The following is a 25303-nucleotide window of genomic DNA, read 5'->3' on the forward strand; positions in this document are numbered from 1 at the left end:
AGAAATTTTAAGTCGGTTTGTAAAGATACTACCAGTTAATATGGATATGGTTAAAGATAGTATAGAGATATTCTAGATTGAAAATGGCAGTAAGGCCAATTTTAGCAGCGAACTATTTCACATTACTATGGGAAAACAGACATTTTTGAATTTAAATGGTTGAATACTTATAAAGAATGGTAAGGAAACTACAGAAGAATATAAAAATGAAAATCGGGAAAAAATATCGAGGTTTGAAGTGACGATCTTGCCATCTGGCAATTTGCATTTTAATCCCACGAGGAATTAGTTTCTTTGAAACAACGTTTCACAATAAGCCGCGTTGGGATTAAGAACAAATTGCAGCAGTGGTAAGATCGTAGACTGAAGTGCAGGAGGTCCCGGGTTCAAATCTCGTCAGGTAAATAAAAAAAAATTCTGTTTAATAAAAACATTTCATTCCAGATTCACAAAAAAGCTTCTTCTCATATCAGACGTTTAGCTAAAAACTGAAGTATCACACAATATCCGATTAATTTTTTTTTTCTGAAGTGAAAGTAGGAAGGGTTAGATTTTTTTTTATTGCACTACAAATAACATTTTGATCAGATTAAAATGAGATTTTCGTTTCAACGCATAGTAAACAAGCGTCAAACGTTAGGGCCTCAAAGATTAAAATTTAATTCGTCTAGGGATTAATTATTTGGGGTTGAAGTAATCCCTGAGGGGATTAAATTTAAATTCTAAAAAAGATTCGGTTGCATACTGTTAATCCCAAAAAGATTTAGATCTAGATTCATTTTTTATCTGTGCTGCTATTAGTAGTAGACATTTTAAGGTTTAGTGAACATACATAAATCTTGTTAGCTATTTCTAAGAAAAATTCACTATTTTTGGACTATTACAAACCCATTCTTTCTTAGAATACTGAGAAATCTGACTGGATTAATGGTCTTATAATAATGGTTGAAAAGGGTTTTTACCAAACAAATTTTTGAACTTCAATCAGGGACAGGGATACAATGTAAACCTACCGGCCTTCGAAAACTTACTACAATTTTCAACCAACATTGTGCAACAAATATAAACTTTTTACTCAAAGGAACGACATTTGCTGGAAATCGTCACCGAGAATTAGACATTCGCGGCAGTTTCTTTTATCATTAGCAAAAATTCACAGGTAAGAAACCAGTACGTACTGCAGTCTGATATTCCTGAATTCTGATGAGATGAAGATAATATATCACAATTTTCGGTGATGATTCTTAGTAAAAGTCTGCGACCTTGAGTAATTCTAATTACTGTTATTACCAAAATTACTTAAAAGTGCTTATGGGATGCACGTTTATACTTAAATACCAAAGGAACGCTAGGAACAAAACGCTTCCTTACTACAACCCATAAAAACGTAATTCCATTGTTCCATACTTCATGCACTCCGACTATAAACGACCGTTCAGCTGATGGATGCTTAGTGTATTGGGGATACGAAAAAATTGGTTGCTTATTTGGTGAATAAAGTAAATCACATTGAATTATGTTGTGTACTCTTAAATTCGAATTTATTTGAATTGTAATTAATGTATTTTATGATGCACAAGAAATGAATGCATTTTAGTAAAGTTCCTTGCATCCCAATAAATGAAGAATTTAATCGCTGTAGAAAATTGTAAATAGATGAAGCCGCACTATTAGGCGTAGAAGATCACAAAGGATGGATTAGTATTCGGATTGCGTATGTTAAGTTTTGTGTTACATCCCTTTTTCGTATTTTATTTTAAGCGATCTACGGTGAGCAGATGAGTAGAGACCGGTTAGTTTGAAATGCAAAGCAAACATCAAAACATCATCTTTCCATCGCACGTTCTGAACGCATTTCACTTAAAAATTCTCCTGTAAGATGTTCATACAAAACTTCATTCACAACTCGTTGATGTTTCATTAGAATATTAGGTAAAACCTCACGAAAAATGCAATTTATTATTCATGGATTTTTACATCACATAAATGAAGCCAACAACGTATACAACCCCTCCGATTCCACGTTATTTTCAAATGACTTCGGGCTACCCATCCGAAACAAACTATATGGTACATCGCTGGCTGTTTATAATAACAGCTTAAATATAGGAGGAAGCATGATGGCATCGTCATAAAAAACATTTCCACCGGTGCATTATTTACAGCTATGACGAACATAAATTTTGCATGGAATGAGTTATTATTGCCGAGTAAACCAATCATTTTTATATGATATTCAAAGAAAAATGTGCTATAAAATATGGAGGCGAATGCTTTTCAATAAAAAGTAAATATGAAAATCGTTTAGCTGAATCGTAATTCGAGAAAAATGAAATATAAATGGAGGCATGAGCATGTTTATTGACCAGTTATTTATTTACAAAAAGATAAAATGTATGATTGACTCGAATGGTTTTATAGAGTACCAATTATTTTGGCAAGCAAAGTTATGTCGAAAAGCTTTCAGATTTGGAGGCAAATGGAATTGGGTCGAGTATTAAGTTTTACGGAATTTAAAAGGAACGGTGAATTGAATGGCTATAAAAGTTGAACTGATTGGCGCAAAGCGTCTGTTGCAATCGCAGTGTAAAAAATGTATGTAAAACTGACTATCTACGATAAATTATTGTGTTCTGTTCTCAGACATCACTAAGAAATTTCTGCTGGACCACCTTTAAATTACGCCTCGGGGTATGCAATTATTGCCTGATGATTTTTAGATGCTTAAATGATAATTCGTCTTAATCTGGGATAGTTAGGGTAAATAAATACAGAAAGGGGAGATGATCAATTAGCGAATTATAATAAAAATTAAATTTCATTGCGTCTTTTGCGTCTTTTGAGTCAGCCTATTAGGAATCAAGTTAAGCGAATAAAATCTCATTTTTATTATAATTCGCTAATTGGACAAGTCCCATTTCTGTATTTAGATGTACAGTTAAATTTCGAGCCCTTTTGTGTAGGCAAAACCTTTTTTAATCTAAATTTTCTCCAGCTGAACTGTATCAAACTTTCAAAGCGTGGTTATGGACCCAGTTAATTTCCTTTCTCCTTTCTTAACAAAATTACGAGTTTAGCCCCAACATTTCAGAGATGTAAGGTCTCTACCACTTGTTTCGATTGTTTCAATCAAAACTTTTCATCATTCTCAATAGATGATTTAATATCAATCTAATAAATTCCACATGCGTTTGATGTGTTCAGTAAAACGTTGACATAATAATGTGGGATGTATCGAATTGAAGTTATATGTGAAACGATAAATGATATCTTTAGTACACTCTAATTGTTGCCGAATTTGGCCGTAAAATTTTCAAATAGTCGCAAATTTGACTATCATTGAAAATATTGCGGTTTGTTTAAGTACCAAAAATGCTTTATCTGAAAATGGATTGTGTTTCAATCAAAAAATATTTATATAAACATAATATTTGAGCCGATGCTATTGATTCAGAAGTTTCAACAGAACATTCCCACATACAAAATATCATCTTTCATATTCAATTCTCAGCCATCATGTGCAAGTGATACAAAACGTATTTAATAATATAACCAAAATTAAACCATGGCAGTTCCATAAAATACCTGTTTACTTGTGCAATCTACAAAGTCCCACAAAGGCTATAGCACATATGCGAATTCAACATTTCTCGTCTACATTCACCAAATATGTATTATAATACCGATCAACGGTGCTACACGACTAAAATCCATGTCATATAGTGCAATGATAGAATATATACAACCCCAGATTGAGTTCAACATCAGAGAATTTATACGTCGGATCTTCACTATGAGAAAGCGATGACGTCATGAATATAATATTATGTGCACTCTCATCGTTGACTCGAAAATGTGTATGTAGAACCATGGCAACGTTTTAAATTGCAAAAAAAAACTTTCATCTACTCGGAATATATTGCAAGGATAAGTCAAAGCAATCACTAAACAGTCAAACACACATCCGCACATGCATTATATGTGAATACATACTCACACACACACACACACAACCAAAAACTATCTACAATTAACTTTTCAAGTACGATGGATACCTTAGATTCTAGAGTGATGCAGCGAATATTGCAGCACTATCGTCATAGAAATATTAACGGAGTCACATTATGTTAGGATGTTGGTAATTAAATGTGACATTTATCTATTTAACAGGCAATCGGTAGTAAAAACTAAATTCTAAAATTATACTCTCATTGCAGCTACAATACAGTTGAATTGAGTTCATGAATTCTCTCGTTGAACTTTTGAGGCTTTCATTTTCGCTCAGGATATTAAAATTAAGTAAATGAAAGGACCTCCGATGAAGAATAATTTTTTGTTCTCGTAACTATTAAATTGCTCATTTCCCATTGCTGAGTTTACATACAATCCGGAAATACTATACATGAAGCATGTCTGCTAATTACCACTTATTTTCAAAATGATAAATGTTGATGAAACACTAACAACTTCTTCAACAATTTCCCGAAAACAATTTGAGTTCGAGACACGCAATGCGTGCACATGGGTTGACATATTTTCATCCGAACACTCTGTAACACTCGAGGTACATATATAATTCAATATAAAAATAGAGCAAACAATGTACGATCATGTAGCACACAAAGGATGCATGTATATTATAAATAAAACCATTCCACCCACAATGTAGCCACACAATACAAAGTTAAATTTGCGTCAAACGAAAAATTCTTTATGTTGCTAAATGACTAATAAACCTTGTTGGTTGTTCGATATTATGGATGGAATGTCTGTGAGTTGTTTATAAAGTTCATCAATAAGGTAGGAAAATTCTAGGGAAAATTAGGAAGCATCGAACATTGTTAGTTACTGGGATAAATGGGTGTACTGGTGCATAGCATCGACCATCAGCGCTTTATTTGAGGCGCAATTTTTCTTCTTCTTTATTTTATCACGAAAATTGCAATATCAAACGGCGATAAGCATTCTCGATAAACCAATCCACACGTTTGCTGTTACACGTTTCATACATCTAATTTGCGACGGAGCAAAAATCTATGTCTGATCTATATCCTATTACGTTGCGTGTACGTGTATATATCGATGAAATGATGAAATATTGAAAGGCGCAACCAGAAGCTAAACTGGCAATGAAATTTTATTTAAATCTTAGATTCATCTTGGTTCATCGGACCGAGAAATCTATAATTTCGGTTACGACAAAAAAAAAACAATTTACCCACCTACACTTTGCCAAAATGTTTTGCTGGGAAAGGAAGATTGGATCTGAATTTAATATCACCCAAAACTATTATCCCGTTCCCTTTTAGCTATTACATTGCCATGTATGGTGTATATATAAACCGAATAAAAGTTGTTCCTAATACCGCAAAATATTTTGTCATAATTTTTATCTGAAAAATATTTTTGAAAACGTGGATAATGTATATTTTCCGCTAACATTGGCCCCGTTACATTTAGTATGTAAAGATGGATGAAGAAGTTGAATACTAAGCATCGAATTTCTACAATTTATTCTTCATCTATCTACAACTGAACTCGTACGACTTTAACGAATTACCTATTTCAAATAGATGTTGAAGTTACATTCCTATCTGGTAGTTGATAAGATGAATAAAAGATTTATGCGTCACAAATATGCTGCTAACATTGTATGCAATTCTATCGTAATAATATCTGAATTTTTTCAAGCTTAATAATGCTAACTCTGCTGTTGAGGTAGAATGGCTTTTTCAAATATATCCTTTCTAAACCGCGAACAGGTTTGTTTTTATGCAAAATTTAACTTTTTATGTCAAATTGTATGAACGATCATTAAGGATTAATGTATGTAGATCTGTGCGGGCCGAGGTTATTTGAAAGTCCTAATTCTCTGAAGGATTTGATCGGGCGTGTTTATCCGATTAAACTGATTCAGTCCTATAAATGTTTTAAACCCAAGCTCCAATTTTTGTCGGTCAGACTCTATTTACGGAGCAATTCAAAAATTAGGAGTAATCTTAGGCTTAGCCTTAGAAAGTCCAAAAGCAATTCCATAGCAAGGCAGATATATTATAATGTGGGGTAATATCATATATAACTGAATCAGATGTGCGATGGCACGAAAGTTGGATAGAAATGACATCTCTTCTTTTCATTACAAACACAGAAAAAATTGTATTGAAACTCGGACCATCTGATTTGAAATAGACACAATATTTGTGAAACGTAAGTAAATTACAGTCAATAAACTTTAAGAGAAGATGTCATTAGCATTGAACTAATGTGCCAGACCGCGTGCTCTATATTCCGATTCAAAAAATTTCGTTCACGTTTTTCGGATATATTGACAGGTTGCAGATGCAGGTCAAGTGATGATATGGGTATGAGTTGTAACTATTTGGAATCGCTGACAAATATGAGAACGCTATTACTTTCGGAAGAACTTTCAACTCGGATATATTTCTCAAATTTTTTGAAAAGTGGGTAAGTTATCACGGTTTTTAATTTAATGGGCATTTGTCAAGAACAACATGAAGAAAAGAACTGATCGATGGCTATTGACTGCAAACCGTGACCATCTTTCTAAAATGGCATAAAAAAAATACAAAAACGATGTGTGTGCAACTATTCAAATAACACAACCGCAATGGAATCGATTCTATTTGCAAAAAAAAAATTCAAACTATTTCGCTATTATTTCCTGCAATCTCCAATAATACCTTGCTGTTACAGTAATCGTTGTGTACCATCTATATTGTAATGCAAAATTATCCAAAGCTCAAACAAAAAATTTCATCAGCTAGAATAGTGCTTTCATAGAACCCAAACTGAAGAGGTATTAAAATCTGTTTTACACACAAAAAAATCCGTTAACTACCACCAACCAGAACGTTCAATGTGTGTGCATATGACACAATAAAATAGAAATTTGTTTTTCCCCAGCAAGAACACCTTTTTGCTGTAAATATCAGATATATAGGTCCCAAAACTAACAACAATGGTCACTCATAGTACTTAAGTATACACATTACTCTGCCAACGTTATTTTGTTTTAGATTATTTTGATATTTCACACGTAGCATTTGGACAAAGTGAAAATGATAGCTGGGAACGTAAAAACAGAGAATATAGAAAAACATCCACGAATAAAAAAAAAACATTAAAACATTTATTTTTGCCGTGGAGGTCGTTTCAATATTACCGTCAAATGAATATTACAAAAACATAAAATGTAAGCAAACGTACAATAGCTGTATGTGTATACACCTCTATATCTATATATGACCAGAACTGAGTTTCCAACAGCACATTTCTGCACAAAGAGAACAAACGAACGAAAATCAAAACAAAATACACACAGAAAATGTGTGACAAAAACTGCGGAGAAAGCTTAGAATTTTTCTGCTATTAGTTAGCATAAAATCATGCATTTGAGCTCCTTGTTTTTTTTTCAAAAACTCTTTTTCTAGGAGTGTTTTTTAATTACTTGTCACTGTTTTTATATTACCCGGGTATATGACACTTCAAACGCTACAATTCGCTTAGTATGGACTTGTAATGTACTTTAATTATTCGATTATTCCATTCCGATCGACGCCGATGCAGTGTATCACTAAATCTTTTTCACAACGCAGCTGAAATTCTGGAAGCCTTTGTTGTGAAAATAGTTGTGTTGACCTCGGGAAAAAGTAGAAAATTTAATTTTCTCACGTGACTTGTGGTCCTCGCTATGCTCGGTGAACAAATAACCATTTTGTACAGAATATTCATTGCTTTTTTCAGAAAAGAAATCAATATAAACTATTGATTTGGTAATAGTAGATTATTGACATATGAAGGGAACTATTGAACATTAGAATTGAAACAAGAAAATTTAACTTGACAAACGACATTCATGATAATTTGGTAACCATTTGAGCGTTTAGAAGTGTCATCGCCGTGATACACACACGGAATTTTGAAAACCGACACATTTTTTGTTTCTGTGTTTTACTTGAGTTTCTGATTTGTAAAAATACATGCAAAATTCACAAAAAACCAGTAAACCACGAAACAGGAAATATGTCAGTTTTCAAAATTCAGCGAGTGTATTACCTCATTTGATTTTATTTTAACTGTTTCTGGGGTGGAGTGGCATTAGTCGATCAGAATGCAAAAATCGAATAATTAAAGTACATCACAAGGAGATTGGTTGGTTCCGTGTCGAACAAAGTTTGAATCAAATTTAAACTTTGCATGACATTTATAATTGTTATTCCGACACGAGATTATATTTCTTGACATTAATCTGGCGATGAAAGGTTTATGCTCCACAAAACGCAGTCATTTGTGACTTTGTTTCATGTACACAGTCATCTAAATTACAAATTGGATTTAGTCTTGGTTAAGCTATGTTCACCAGCTGGCTTGGTTTTCCATAAATGTAATGTGCGCGAAGCAGTGTCTGTATTCGCGAATTTTTCCAAATTTTCGTGATTTTCTCAAATTTTCCCGAAAAATGTTTTGTCAAAATTCACGAAAATTTGAGAAAATGGCGAAAAATTGAGAAATATCGCAAAAATATTTTTCGCTAATACGAAGTAATTACAACTGAAGAAAATATCTAATCAAGATCTTTTCGGTTTTCTTATTGGAGTGAATTTTAATGCAGTATTGAAATCTATTAATAGTTGAAGCATGCTCCAGGTTTTAGTAGACTAAATCAATTAAATTACGAAGAAGATAGCTTTTAGATTGATTTCAACATCATTCCGCTAAAATTGAAGTAAACAGATCAGTCCCTAAAATTAACGTATTCTTGAGGATCATCACTCAAACATTGTATGCAGTCCATTAGGATTTATTGATAGTCAATGAGCATTAGTCATTAGATTAAGATGATAGACACTATGAATTTAACAAGCTCAGCAGCTCGTAAAAAGACAAGAAAAAATCGACTGTAGACGTCTCTTCAACATCCATCTTTTAAATTAAAATCATAAATTTGCGGGAAGGTCTTTAGAGATTTAATTTGTTATGCCGTCGCGTCGATGTTTTGACTCTTCCAAAATGTTAGGTGAAAGACATCCCTCACAAGGTTCACTTGCACAACTTTAATCGATGAAATGTTTAAGGTTAATACAAAGAAGCTCGAGTTTAAAAAAAAGAACGCAACGAATCCATTTTCAACATATGGATTATTCGCAATCACATTGAAATATGCCAATATCAAAAGCCGACTGTTTAGCGAACTATTATGATAGTGAAATGGATTTCATTTAAATATTTTATAAAGGAAGTGATTCAACACAACATGACACCTTTTTTTCCATTGAAATGAATATTTACACCTATAGGATATATGTACACATTGCAGTGCTTTAACACTTTGCATACAGTTCGTTTGTTGTTTTTTTTTTTTTCATTTTTTTATCCATCCTCTTCCTATGTACAAAATGAAACCATAATAGATATATTGCACAGAAATAACATAAAAACACACGACTGTGTCGACTATATGTGTACTAAACTAATAAAATAATAAAAATAATCGCCTGTGATACAAATGAGTATACCACGTAAAGAACACACACACTGCACCATACATAAATATAAACATTAGGGGACTGTGGTGAGTATTATCCGAGGATAATCTTTATGCGTGGCTGTTTTCTGAGACTTTATTTTATTACGTTTCCTCTAAATGGCTGCGGAAAGATAGGACGGTTTTTTTACTGGCTTTCCAAAATCAAAATAGTAATCGAAATAATTTTCGAGAAGATTTCAAATCTTAGACGACCAATTCCGAGTCGTATCGCTGAAAGCAGGAAAATATGAACTTAAAAATGGAAATTTAGTTTATTCAGCACGATTTAACTAATGCAAATTCTTTTATTGTCTATAAAAATGATTCATGGTAAGTAGAAAGGTCTAGTTTATGATTATAATGTCCGTTTGCCTTTGAATAATTTGTTTGTTAGTGTTTTTCTTTTTTTTTTATACATAATATGTATTCGAGTCTGTTTCCGTACATTTTTCTGGAAGCTCTGTTTCTGAAAAATGTTCACTGCATGGAAAATGCTAATACGATGTTCTGTACTTGATTGATTTATTTCCTTCCTATGCCGATATATATAATTTTTTTCTGATTTTCCATCACGCCCAATCATTTTGTCGGTTTTCACATCATAATCCGAAAGGGAATCGCATGGAAATAAATTGTATTTTGAAATTCGGCGCAGTTTGATCTCATTGTAGAAAGGGCTGTTAAGAAAATATTTTGTAGCCGTTTTCTTCGACACTGGAAATTGGACTTGAAATGGTTTCTTGGGAATTTATGAACAGATTAGTGATTTGTATTCCAGAGCTAATCGACTAAACGAAAAGGAACTTCTTCACCAACGAAAGAGCAGACTGGCACACCTCTTTTCAGGGAAACAATGTGCAAATAACCAAAGTACTGTCAAACCTGCGTAAGTTGACCGCTGTGTATGTTGACCACATCTGTAAGTTGATGTGCCTGAAGTTAGCTTAGTACAGCTTTTTTCTACGATAAATTAGGTACAACTAAGTACACCTTTTTCCTTCTATCCCGATTGTACCTATTCGGTATAGTTTCTATTTCTATACTGAAAAACGTTGTACCTACTCAGTTTAGCTTTTTCTTTCCATTCCGATTGTTGTCCCTTTTCTGTGAAGAAATAGAATCTGTTCCGACTAGGTTGGAAGGAAAAAAGTTGTTCAGAGTGGGTAGAATCCTTTTCTGTAGAGAAATACAACCGACGAGGTACAACAAACGGGATGGAAGGAAGAAGCTGTACCGAGTAGGTACAACTCTTTTTTATAGAGGAATAGAAGTTGTACTGAGTAGGACGGAAAAGCTGTACCTAGAAGGTACAACTTTTTTCTTTATAGAAATAGAACCGAGTAGGTAACAAGCATCAGGATGGAAGGAAAAAAGGTGTACCTAATTTATCGTAAAAAACGCCGTACTAAGCTAACTTCAGGCTTCTATATATCGTTGGCTAAAAGGCGTCCTACCATTTTTTAAACGACCATATCTTTGTGAGATTTTGAGCCCTGAACGCCCTTTAGTCATGTTGTCGATGATATATTCCCCTAAATTAAGTAATACAAACATAAAAAATATAAAAATTGAGAAAGGAAAAGCAAGCCTTGAGTAAGTTGGTCCCTGGATTTTCGGGTCACTGGATGTGGCCAACGTACGCAGGTTTTACAGTAAAGTAACTACTCGCATATTATGGTATTAGCTTCCCCCTAAAACGAGGAACTATTTTCGGGAAAACATTTTCCCATATTTTTTTACCATATTTTCGATATTTTCAACAAAAAAAAATTGGGAAAATTCGGGAAAATGTAAGCAAAAGGTTTTCCCAAAACTAAAACTAGAAATCCACAATTTTGAAAATTATAAATGTTGTTGATTACTGCTGACGAAACGCTATATAGACAGCCGATTATGATGTGAATTTTTTTTACAAAGCTCACTTTTTGAACTGAAGTTGATTGTGTTCCTTTTGACTAATAGTTAACTTTTTCACTGGATGTATTTAACTTTAAGTCTCTAAACAGGTTCACTTCAGGCTCAACCTAACCTGAATTTGGCCTGTATGAGATTAAACCTCGTATACTGACATGCTGTAGCATCGATGTATCCAACGGAAAGCTGCTACTTACAACTGGCTCGAAATCATACTAAATTCCATCTATTGCCTGCGTCTCTTTAAGGCGATTAAATTAATTTTGCATGACTTGATCCTAGCCTATTTTCCACAAGCAGATCGTTTTACTTTTTCATTTAAATGTAAAAATGCACAAAAGTAATAACTCCGGTAATCCCATAGAAATATTTCCAAATTTTCATTTTCGAGGATATGAATACGTGCAGTGTCGACACATAAAAGAAGATTCTGTGTGTGCCTGTGTGTTGGGTAACTTTAATTCCAACGTTGCGAACAATACGGAGATAGAAATGAACTGTGTAAACGGTTAGAAAAAACCACAGATACATTAAGCATACGCAAAAGCACAGAAGCCAGGTGTATTTGCTAGATGTTTGGATCAAATTGCGAAAACGATTGTGGTACACCGAAGAATGAAAAAAGAAATACTTCAATGAATATTTATTGCAGCTACATTGAGTTTTACAGGATCAACAACATTTTTAATTAAAGTAGTTGAAACTTTCTATGAATCATCAAATTAATCCTTTTATTTGTGAAAATCAACAGTGCAGAAAATCGTCTCTTTTAATCCCGTTTTCTTGGACTCATTTTTTACTTTCGTCCATTATACTCGATCACATAATACATTCTCGCTACTTGGAATGTATTCTGCATAATATCACCGTTTATTTTCTTAATTTGCAATTTGTGGTCCAGTGTTTGTTAATTTAAGTACGATAAGACGTTGCTCTAAAAGCACGGAAGGATGAAGGTACATTATGTTTATGCAGTAAATAGGGAAATATTCTTTATGCTGTGTGTAATACACAGCATACATAAAAAATGAAGGTGGATTATGAAAGCTTTGAAGTACGTTCTATAGAAAATATTCCTCTTCTTTTTGTACTGCCCTATCTCATTCGAAATCGGACAATTTTTTTTAACAATAATTTACTATTGCGGACCTTTTGGAGAGTTTTGGACGTGTTTTTTCCAGCTTGTGAAGCTATAGATATGGAGGGAAAAAAACTGTGTAGCACAGTGTTGTAAAAGTGTTTTCTCGGTTTCAGTAAAATGATTTTTTTTAACGAAAAAAAAGGAAAGATAAATTGACATACACAGAATACTCAGTTCTACGTGTACATACAATCAATTACATTTTTTTTCGAGACCCATTTCATGAGCAATGAATCCTTACGGGTTTTAACGTAACATTTTTCAAAGCAAACAAAATTGAAGCTAAAACGTTTTTTTACTGTGTCATCTTTGGTGTGTCCGAAAGTCGGCACCAAGATTTTTACAAAATGTGGTCCACTTACAAAACTATTAAATACACTCTGGAGAAAGATCGATTTAAAGCTAGAGTTTTTTGGACAGAAATTATTTATTTATGTCACCGAGTGATACATGCTTTTCAGGCACTGAATGTGTAGATTGTCATTCGAGGCCGCAGGCACACTGAAAACCCATGAAGGTTTATCTTTTATTTTCAATTGTATCTTATGAGTTTTCAGTGCAATGAACATATTGTATACAACTCGGGGATAAATACTTTTTTAGGCATACCCAGTTTAAAAGAAGTGATTGTGCCAAATTATAGGCAGAAAACATACTTCGTTTGACAGTATTTTGCAACTTAGCACCTGACTGCAAAAATCGGATTTCGTTGAAGTGGTAGTAGATCTAGATAACTTCCACATTGACACCTGGCTACCACTGTCCTGCAAATTTTTTTTGAATATCAGGCGGTTCTAGATTCAGGCACTTAAGTCAAAGCATGTTGTTTACTCCATCTCGAACTGATTGACCGCTTTACAGTTCGTGTAGCATAAATATCTATTACTCAATGAAGTTAAACGTCCATTTTTCTATACAAAACATCATTCCAGAACTCGTCGCACATTTTTAACGTCTTTATCGATGAGAAATGACCATCCGTTTTATAAAAGCCTAGGGAGTAATTGCGATGCGGCTTGCGACTTAAACCACATTTGGTGGACAATTTATTCTTATACTCATAATGTGTTGTGTTAAAAAGGTCTTATTTCAATTTCGGTTAATTTGCATTCAAATGTGAATATGTGGTTATGTTATACTTTGTGCTTCTACACTGAAGAGTTGTTTAAACATTTTCGTTATACACTCTCCGTTTACCTAACTGTAATAAAGTTTTGGTCGGTATAAGAATTTTTCGTCCTTTCCACTTTCGTATAAAGTAAAAGTTTTAATGAACTTTTGCTTATATTGTAACGAAAATTTAAAAGCATAAATAAAATCATTCCTTAAATATGCAAGCTAATTAATGATAAGTAAAATTTCCCAAAGTCAAGTATTTTAAGGCGTTTTAACAAGCAAGGGTATACAATACATACATACCCGGGTATACAAGAGAAAGGTGGCAAGATGTCATTCATTCCTTTGTAAATGTAACCAATATTTCTACAGACTGAAACCCCCCCTTGCTTCGCAATTATTATGCGAAGTTTTCACCAATTTGATATACCAATGCATAAGTAAATGATGTTGTTTAATGATTCAATATTTTCCGACTTTATTCATAATCGTCAGGGCAACAACCAGTAGAGTTTTTCTAGTAGTCATGTATTTTGAAATGTAAACCGAATTCAACATATCTACATAATATTCATTCTTTAAGGAAAAGTTCAAATTTTATCAGCTTTATTAAATTCAATAAGTCGGTTTGTTGAGCAAAACTTTGGAAACTAAAATGTCGTAAATTCGCTTTGAGCGAGTTAACAAAAAAAAACTCAACCATGATACGGACAAGGAATTTTTCTATTAAACAAAACTTTGTTGAAAAATTCTAAAAGGATTCATCATTTTAAATTAAAAAAAATTGATTTACATTAAAATATTGCCATGCATAATCTCATGATGGCGTCCGATAACTCTGGAATGGTACATCGTATACCGATAGCATAAATTCCGTGGAATAATTCAACTAGGCATCATCTTGTGTGTTGGTCGAATCCCTTCATCTTCAATTGAGAATGTTTCAGCAGATTAAATTGATTTAGTTTTAATACGGACTACCAGCCAAGCTCCTTTTGAATGACTAGTCTTTACTCTTTACCGTGAGCACTGCTCCTGGCATTAGCACTCGTATGTCCTGTCTTATCGAAAGAATTGCAACGTTTAATATGATATCGCAAGCGGCCAAATATTTTCTATGTTATTGCTATGCTATTGCAAAAGGAGTTTTGACGAATATAATCAGGCGAAATTCTTAGAAAAAGTTGGAAATTGCATACGCTTACTAAAGAAGTGGGAGAGGTTACAATTTTAATAAATGTCTAACATCGTTGAAGTGTCCGACACTTTTTTGAATGAAAATATTTTACCGTTGAAGTGAACACAGCAAACATTCATTCTAGTACTTATAATAGCGCAGTGTCACAGTTGTGTCGAAATATTTTCTGTGTTTTTGTCGCGACAAAAAAAAACTTTTTGTTTTTGCATCGAGTACACTTCAAATATGCCTTGGCGACCTAAAGAGACTATGCCCGAATACAATGGAAAGCATAAGAGGTGAGTTTCTTTGAATTTTTTCGGTGAATTTTTGTGATAAAATTTTCCGTACATTTTCGGGAAAATGTCCTGTCATTTCCCAATGACGGGCCTTGAGATGAATGATGAAAGAGTTGTTCTTTACGCTAGAAATCTGTGTACACTAAATGTAACACGATTCATGTCTTTACGATGCGTTACTTTACGAATGGTGACGATCTAAGAGCCGGAAAAACTCCCTCCATATTGAGCTTTGGATAAAAATGACGAGACATTGTGGCATAAAATTACAATTATATTTTCGAATAATTTCTACAAACTTTATCCAGTAACTATGGTTATTTGTCAAGGTCATTGAATTAATGTTCAGTTAGTAATAACCGAAACGAACAAATAACTCACATAACTCATAAGATATGGTGCGTAATGAGTGTCATTTATATCAGCTACCTAATGGGATATTATATTTGTCTACTAAATAGTTCACTATCTGTATGTTCCACCGATAAAATCTTGTTAAACTAAACATTTCTAAAGGATAATAGTTTTGCCAAGTGAACCGTTAACATTGAACATCCAGCCAGCTAGCTCTGCTCATATACAAAGTATTAACATTGCACGACTATGTTTTCCCAGTTCATTCCATTCATTAGCCCCATTTACATTAATCGTATATTAAGCAAACCAAATATACAGCCGAACCCAGATACAACATGTATCTCTACCAGCACAAACTCATTACTCCCTCAATAGCACGAATTATATGTAGAATGTAACACACTTTTCCGTTGTTAGATTTACAAAAACACAAATCACAGTCATGATACTTGCTGATTGTTCATTGAATCCCATTACGGTCAATTTGAAATTTGAGTTTTTTTTTCAGTTTTTTTTTCGCCTAGTGTGAAGTCAACAAACAAAACGTTGCCAGTGTGCCAACAAATTACAAACGAAAATCGAATTATTTAGAATGTCTGCAAAACATTTTTCTTTGGTAATTAAAACTGTCGTCTTTTCGTGTGTGTATGTGTGTGTGTGTGTGAGTGTGTGTTGAGCTGTCTCTCGTCTCCTCGTACACCACTAAATTTTTATTTAATGTCCGCAATGACTCTTCTGCTTTCAGCAAAGTTCAACAATAAGCTGTCCTGCGAGTTTTTCGATTGATTGATTTAGCGTTTCTTTTTTTCGGCTAAATTTTAGAGGAAACAACAAAATAAAAACAACGTCAACCAACGTTCGCTGTTATATCGAAGAGTTGAACGAGTTCAGCCAACTTGATGATGGTACGTTTTGCTAATAATGTTTCTGTGTGTTTGTGATTTTTTTCTTCTTCTACATGCAAACCTAAAACGGAATTAGAGCATAAGAGATTCGATGTTTGGGTAAAGTGATTCAACAAAATGGAAACATATTTTTCTTTATCTTTTTTCGATCATAAACACCCGAATAATACAATATATATACGATCAGCCAAACACAACACACTGTGTGATTATGCTATTTCAGTGGTTGTTTTGAACATAAAAAAGTCAAAAAAGCACATTGATTGTACAAAAAGAATGTTATACGAGAAATATATATATGTAAGAACACACTCAGTCAAAAGAATACACACATACTCTATGAAAACCAGTGGATGTGGCTACAATAGATGGGGTTTTTCCCTTTTTGGAGTGTATCTCTTGTATTGTTTTGGGTTTTATTTTGTTATATTTCTTTGCAACGAAACATTATTATCATTGGTGAATGTGATTTATAGAAATTGAAATCGATGTAAACAGAAATAAAAAGAGATAATTCTAAAAGCTTTTAGCTTTTGTAAATAATAGGAAAGAAAATTGAAGATGCCTAAGTAAATAAGAGCATTGATAAAGTCAAATAGTTTTGCGAACTACGAAAAATGAATGTCAATGAAAATTATGTCACTGCTGTCAGGATCTAATTTTATATCCGATGTATACAAGTTAAATAAGGAGAATATTTTTAAATTAGGTTTTTGTTTTTAAAACTTCATCAAAGTGAGATATACGTCAAATGTTCATAGAAGACTAATATCATATTACCATTTGGTTCACAATTCCTGTCAATTTTTAGGCCCGTACGAAGTACTGGGGTCTTGTAGGTTTACGCATACGTTTGTAACACGTCGAATTGGACTCACTGAGTAAGGGGAAACCTATTGTGGTCCGTCTGTCCGTTCTCTAACTTAAGTAAAACGCATCTGATTTTGAAAATTCTTTTTTTCCCGTTTGCTAATGTCAAAAGGAAGGCTCAGTTCGAAGATGGGTGATTTTGAGTCGGCCACTCCCGAGCTGGGGCCCAATAAGTGCTTTAGGGTTTTTCGAAGATATCTCAGGACATTAAAACGCTACATTAGTAAGTGTTACGTCAAATGAAAGGTATTTACAATACCGACCAATAAAAAAAAGCTTATGGAAATCGGATGACCGACTCGTGAGTTAGACCCCTTGGTGTGAAACAGATACAGGGCGACAAGCAATTTTTGCTTGTAGGTCGGCCAAATTTGACTGTTTTTGCTTTATTAGATAGGTATTGACCGTACCAATCCGGGAAAAGTTTTTTTATGAAATTCGATTCACCAGAGCGTGATCTAGGTCTCGTGGAGTGAGATGTACAATGAACGTAGAGTATTTTGTCAATATCTCGAGTAAATTTTGACCGAATTTCATGATTTTTTTTTGTTTGAAAGGTATTAACGAATGTAAAGCGTCACTACTATTTCCGGTCTCCTAACAAAATGGCTGCTGGCCACATATTGTATTTTAGTAAAAAGGATATAAAGTGGGAAAAATTGTACTTAGAGAGTTTCTGTTAACATAGAAGTAATTGGTTATGTGTGTGGGGTGTTTTAGGCATTCAATATATGGACATCTATATTCAACTATATACCGCTATATTGAGCTATATACAGGCATATAGAGCTATATAATAGCATATTCATCTGTGAAATGTTTATTTATAGGAAAATATAGGTAAATATAGCGGTATATAGCTGTTTAAATAGAAATTTATGAAAGTTGACTTCGTACGGGGCTGTCTATATTGCCTCCGGCTTGTATATGATAACAAGGCAAAGAGTGGATAATGTAAGCGATTTTAAAGGACGAATATCTTTTCAGTAGAGAAGAGTATGAAGTAAGAGAAATAAAGAGTTTCACACTAAAGGCTTTTGATACGAATACTTGTACGAATAGGTGTTTCGTACGGGTCGGCTTTGTTTTTCTATATTTTTCAATCTCTTTAGAGATCTATTATAGATCTATTTTTCAAGTATCTTTCACGAACTGTGTACTCAGCCTTACGGTTATAGCCCCAGTAATAATTTCGATCATTTACAACGCTGACCTTAGACGGGAACACGTTATTTTAACGTCGAAAACAGCTAAAAAGTTGTAAGATACACTTATGAAACAGTGAAATATCCCAAGATATAAATAGATTTACGACATAATATCAGACAAGATTTTCTTAAATTTTAATTCCTTTTTACGTTAGACTTGTATAGTTTTCTACACAGCAGAGTTTGTATTAATAAATATGCCTCTGAATGTATAACTAGCACAGATTCTCGCTGACGTCTATTTTATATCTCGGAATAGAAAATCTCGGCTTTTATGTGGAAAGTTGAACTTTGTTCGTTTTCTTTGTGTGCCGAATGAGGAAAACCTCTTAAATCATTTTATTTCTGAACTGAACCTGAACGAATACATATACATATTGATTTATGTTTTTTATATGTTTATCCAATGCTAGTGATAAATATTCTACAGATTGAGTGTTATAAGAACGGACAATTTCAATCGAATTCATGTTATTCATTCCACATGCGATATCCTGATATTGCTATACAGCACATATTGTCGAAAATGTTTCGTTTTTATTTACTCGAACTGTAAATGCCGAATCGGTGGCAGACGATATTTTTCCAAACGGGATGCGAGATTTCAAAAAATCAAGCTGATTTAAAAATATGAGGAGGGGGGCGGAATCAAACTCCAAATATTTAATTTACCTTTGACAAGAAAAAAATTGAAAAAGTTAAATAAATAAAGTCAAACGTTTGACAGGCAGAATTTTTATTTAAAAAAAAAAATCCGTCGGTTATGCAGAGAATAACAAATTGCAAACTGCAAAAATTTCGATAGATTTATCAAATTCGGTACTTTCGTATTAATAAGCCATTTATAAGGGTTATGCGGAAATTTTCTACTTGCGAGGTATTACATTTCCTAGAAATTTAACCTTACCTACTCTAAAAACCATCCACTTTGATTAAATGGCTTCAAGTGTCTTTCGGCAACTAATATATCTGTGGGTGTATGTTAACCAACCCTATCCATTTGTTACCATGCTCTGTCTACCGCATAAACTCAAATATATCGTCACTACAACATCATACACACATACACAATATTGTCTAGTGAAAACACCTTAATGTAAATATTTAATTACATTTTGTATTATATTATTACGTACGACGACGACGACGTCTAATTAATTCAATATTAATAACATGCGTAACAACTTGAAATCTTAGTTTATATTGACGAATGCTGTATCAACACATTTCGCCTCTAGTTGCTATAAAACTGATTAATGGTGACATTTAGTTGCATCAACAATGAACACTTTGCCGACCCGTAATCATGATTGGTTTTCAGGTGAAATAATAATTTTGTTATGGCAAATCGATACGTTTTAAGACACAGCAAGGGCATATGCAAGGAAAATTCAAATGCAGTTAGCTCTATCGGCAGAGTGTTGGACTTGTGTTTTCACACACACCTTTCAACACCGACAACCGGCCCGATCCCAACAGTTTTAACCTTAAAAAAAAAACTCCGAAGTAGTGTTTCGTGCTCAGCACACTGAGACCTATCTAACACACTTTACCACTACCATTCACTAGTTTAATGTTGGTGTCTTGTGTTATGATTGATTATAGTCTCTGCTATCAGTTAATTCTAATAAGCTCTAACGACCGACGGTCATCGACCGTAACAAAATCAAAAATAAATCGCTACCAACTCATATATGTTAAATTTAGCACGTAACACTGAAAGCGATGGAGAAAGTGATTTTGATATAGTGTGATTGTGGCCCTTATCTTCGTAATGTAACAACAATTGCACCATCGTTCCGTGCATCATAGGTACTTTTCTATGCATTTCACATCGTTAAACTATATAGATATTTGTTGACATATGCAAAAAAGAAATCTGACGACCATAGAGACTCTCTTCGAATTCTTCTGATGTTTTCGACGTCTTCTACCGCCCATAAATATATGTTCTATCATTGCTTTCAACATGTCTGAAATGATTTACATACATTTTATGTTAAGCGTGTTAATAAATGCTCATGAACGTAAAGCTTCACAAGCTAATCTAACACTCTAAAATGCATGATGCTCATCGACGAACAGAGCATTATACAAAACGACGAATGCTCAATGGTGTATTGAAAAAAAAATCATAATTTTTGACTTACACACCCGTACCGATAGCGATGAGTGTTGACAGTGCTTACATAGTTGTTAAAGTTGTTCACACACCACACATACACTACACATTCGCTAGCATGCTACACAACATAAAGGCGTTCGAAGTAAATATTATTTTGTCTGAACCCGTAGCTTTGGCGCTAGAGCCCTCGACTCATAATCGAGAGGTCCCGTGTTCAAATCCGCGGCTGGGCAGGATGATTTTTCCTTCTATCGCTTTCTATGTAACACTTACTCGTAGATATTCTAATAGTCCGTCGCCAATTCGCAACGTTAAAATATCGAATGTTCGTAGGACGGTTTGATTATGATAGATTGAATGAAAGTAGGATCAAGCTGATTTTTATTCGGCAAAATCAACCAAACAAACGGAGAAGAACAATAATGTTGATGATAAAAAAAAACAATTTTGTTGCTTCATTCCACACATTCTACATAAATTGAAAATTTGAAATGTAAACTCCATATTGGATCCAATACGATGACTGATTCGTTTCAATCGAAAAAGAAATGGTTGAGCGGCGATCATCATCTGATTTCCATCTGAATGTAGGAGACCTTGCGTGTGATTAGTCAATTTTACCTTTAGCATATTTTTAAATGCATTTTTAGTGCACATGAGAATGCCAATATGAAATAAAACAAATTTCTCTTCTGTATGCATTCAGTGGGAAAATGCGCTTCATCGTTTTATCATCAATATATTATTCATAGGTTCGTTCATAATATGATAAATTCATATGGAAATTTTGCATGAAATGAAGGATAAAATAATGCTTGAGGGGGTTCGTTTAGAATTTTAGCCGGTGGGATTCTTACACTTTACTTATTGAATAAAATGTTGTATTCGGATGTGAGTGGAATATTATTATCGTCTGTTATATTGTGGGTGGGATTGATTACTTGCAATCGAGATTGAAGATTGAAAAATGGATTTGGTCAGGTGATTTATTCGAATAGATCAATTTCACTATCAATTGGTTTTGGAAAAAAAATTGGAAAGTGGTTTTCTTTTGTGCTCATGCAAGATATCTTCTTGAAACTTGCGCTGGCCGTTAGATCCGAGTATTTTCGACTTAGTTCGTGAAGTCAATGAATTCACTTCTGAAAAGTAAAGCTACAATGCTCATTTGAATCCAGCATACGTACTTGTCAGAATCCTGTTTGAGCACTGTTTATCAGTCTGGAACACATTCTACCATATTGAAAGAGTGCATATATGTACAAACAGCATCATACCACCCCATACGATCAAGATGCATTCATTGGAAACTGATGAAAATGACGTGATTACTTGTTTACAAACAATGTCGTTCTGTTACAAAAATTCTATTTGTCATTCAATCAAAATCACACGGCTCATCTCATGAGATCTACTTCTGGGATATTCAGTGAACGAAAATAATTGGAGGCAAATATCATAGCTTAAAAGCTTTAAAACGCGCATGTAAATGAGAATGGAGGTGTTAGTCACGTTACATTATAATTAGCTCATTTTTTAAATTATTGATTCAAATTTCAGAATGAATGGGACGGATGTTTTATCTGTAATATCATGACGTCCACAGAGTATAAGAGCACGTTTAACTAAATAAATATGCGCAATTTGCACGATTTGAAAAGTGAAGTCATAGTCACGCGGTACACAGTGTGACATTTTTGAAAAATTAAAAATTCTTTCGTCGATACTCCACATCTTGCACTAGAGAGGTAGGTTTTAATAAAATTCTCCCCGTTGTGCAATAATAAAGACTAAAACAGTATGTAGCCCCGGTACAGTATGTCATGAGGAAATAGTTTATCAGAGATGATTATGATTATCGAGTCGAATAAAGTTTTTACGTACTAATCGTTTTGTAGTTTCATTCGTTCCACATCTTTTTCTATGCTTTCAACAGGATAAAACGTAAAGAGAGTCGTTGCACTCACTCACAGCAATTGAAATCAAAACAAGCCGTCAGAACAGTCGGAGCGTTTGCTGCGACTGAGCCCCGTACGACCCGTAAGCCTATTACGTAGATGACCCTAGTGCATCAGTAGCCCTAATTCGTCCGTGATCCTAATTTTTCCGAAGCCCTAATACGTCCGCAACCCTAATACAGCTATAACCCGTATGTGTCCGTTACCATAATGCTTACCACCTAGTCCAAGTCCGGCACGTGCAATTTTAATAAAAGTATTCATATTCATCTTAAAAATTGCACATAGCGCACGAAGTACCTCTCAAACAAAACAACAAGAATAGACCGGCTAAAGCCTGGTGAGGTCTTTTTTCTAATTTCTGTTTGGAACTACCAACTACCAACTATTTGACCTACCAAAACCACCACATTTTCGAATTGCAATGTTAACTGTGATCTATCGGTGATCAGATAACAAATAATTATTATTTGCCTGGTGTCGATGGTGGCTTTGCAATTTTGAATGTCAATCCATCTCGCAACTACCAACTACCAAAGCTACCGACTACCAAATTTCCGATTTATAAATAGTCGAGCATGTAGAATAATTTCGTCAGTCGGTGCGTAGTTCTCGAATAGTAAACATCTCTTCCCCAAAAATTACGTTTGTAAGTCAATTATAGCCTTGGTAGTCCAACTACCAACTACCAAATTTTCGAATTGCAATGTTAACTGTGAGCTATCGGTGATCAGATAACAAATAATTATTATTTGCCTGGTGTCGATATGCTCATGGTGGCTTTGCAATTTTGAATGTCAATCCATCTCGCAACTACCAACTACCAAAGCTACCGACTACCAAATTTCCGATTTATAAATAGTCGAGCATGTAGAATAATTTCGTCAGTCGGTGCGTAGTTCTCGAATAGTAAACATCTCTTCCCCAAAAATTACGTTTGGTAGTCAATTATAGCCTTGGTAGTCCAACTACCAACTACCAAATTTTCGAATTGCAATGTTAACTGTGAGCTATCGGTGATCAGATAACAAATAATTATTATTTGCCAGGTGTCGATATGCTCATGGTAGCTTTGCAATTTTGAATGTCAATCCATCTCGCAACTACCAACTATCAAAGCTACCGACTACTTAATTTCCGATTTATAAATAGTCGAGCATGTAGAATAATTTCGTCAGTCGGTGCGTAGTTCTCGAATAGTAAACATCTCTTCCCCAAAAATTACGTTTGGAAGTCAATTATAGCCTTGGTAGTCCAACTACCAACTACCAAATTTTCGAATTGCAATGTTAACTGTGAGCTATCGGTGATCAGATAACAAATAATTATTATTTGCCTGGTGTCGATATGCTCATGGTGGCTTTGCAATTTTGAATGTCAATCTATCTCGCAACTACCAACTACCAAAGCTACCGACTACCAAATTTCCGATTTATAAATAGTCGAGCATGTAGAATAATTTCGTCAGTCGGTGCGTAGTTCTCGAATAGTAAACATCTCTTCCCCAAAAATTACGTTTGGAAGTCAATTATAGCCTTGGTAGTCCAACTACCAACTACCAAATTTTCGAATTGCAATGTTAACTGTGAGGTATCGGTGATCAGATAACAAATAATTATTATTTGCCTGGTGTCGATATGCTCATGGTGGCTTTGCAATTTTGAATGTCAATCTATCTCGCAACTACCAACTACCAAAGCTACCGACTACCAAATTTCCGATTTATAAATAGTCGAGCATGTAGAATAATTTCGTCAGTCGGTGCGTAGTTCTCGAATAGTAAACATCTCTTCCCCAAAAATTACGTTTGGTAGTCAATTATAGCCTTGGTAGTCCAACTACCAACTACCAAATTTTCGAATTGCAATGTTAACTGTGAGCTATCGGTGATCAGATAACAAATAATTATTATTTGCCTGGTGTCGATATGCTCATGGTGGCTTTGCAATTTTGAATGTCAATCTATCTCGCAACTACCAACTACCAAAGCTACCGACTACCAAATTTCCGATTTATAAATAGTCGAGCATGTAGAATAATTTCGTCAGTCGGTGCGTAGTTCTCGAATAGTAAACATCTCTTCCCCAAAAATTACGTTTGGAAGTCAATTATAGCCTTGGTAGTCCAACTACCAACTACCAAATTTTCGAATTGCAATGTTAACTGTGAGGTATCGGTGATCAGATAACAAATAATTATTATTTGCCTGGTGTCGATATGCTCATGGTGGCTTTGCAATTTTGAATGTCAATCTATCTCGCAACTACCAACTACCAAAGCTACCGACTACCAAATTTCCGATTTATAAATAGTCGAGCATGTAGAATAATTTCGTCAGTCGGTGCGTAGTTCTCGAATAGTAAACATCTCTTCCCCAAAAATTACGTTTGGTAGTCAATTATAGCCTTGGTAGTCCAACTACCAACTACCAAATTTTCGAATTGCAATGTTAACTGTGAGCTATCGGTGATCAGATAACAAATAATTATTATTTGCCTGGTGTCGATCCAGCTCGAAACTACCAACCACCAAAAATACCAACTACCGACTGAGAGCTACCAAAACTACCAAATTTGTGGAACAGACAGACGGACAGACAGACAGACAGACAAACCGGCCATAATAGGGTATTTTTTCTAGAAGAAAAAAGACCTAAAAATTTACAAAGTAATTAAAGGAACCCAAA

The 25303-nt window shown here is 34.1% G+C and overlaps 1 long non-coding RNA gene across 1 annotated transcript; it reads right to left on the reverse strand.

Moving 5' to 3' along the window:
* Positions 1–323: 323 nt before the first annotated feature.
* Positions 324–22485, reverse strand: LOC119068382. Its single transcript, XR_005086149.1, has 3 exons — positions 22475–22485; positions 4012–4024; positions 324–488 (listed from the first exon to the last, which is right to left on the reverse strand). It is a non-coding gene; the product is annotated as an uncharacterized LOC119068382 (long non-coding RNA).
* Positions 22486–25303: the final 2818 nt, after the last annotated feature.

Source organism: Bradysia coprophila (assembly GCF_014529535.1).
Source record: "Bradysia coprophila strain Holo2 chromosome X unlocalized genomic scaffold, BU_Bcop_v1 contig_173, whole genome shotgun sequence".
NCBI classification, from domain to species: Eukaryota; Metazoa; Arthropoda; class Insecta; order Diptera; family Sciaridae; genus Bradysia; species Bradysia coprophila.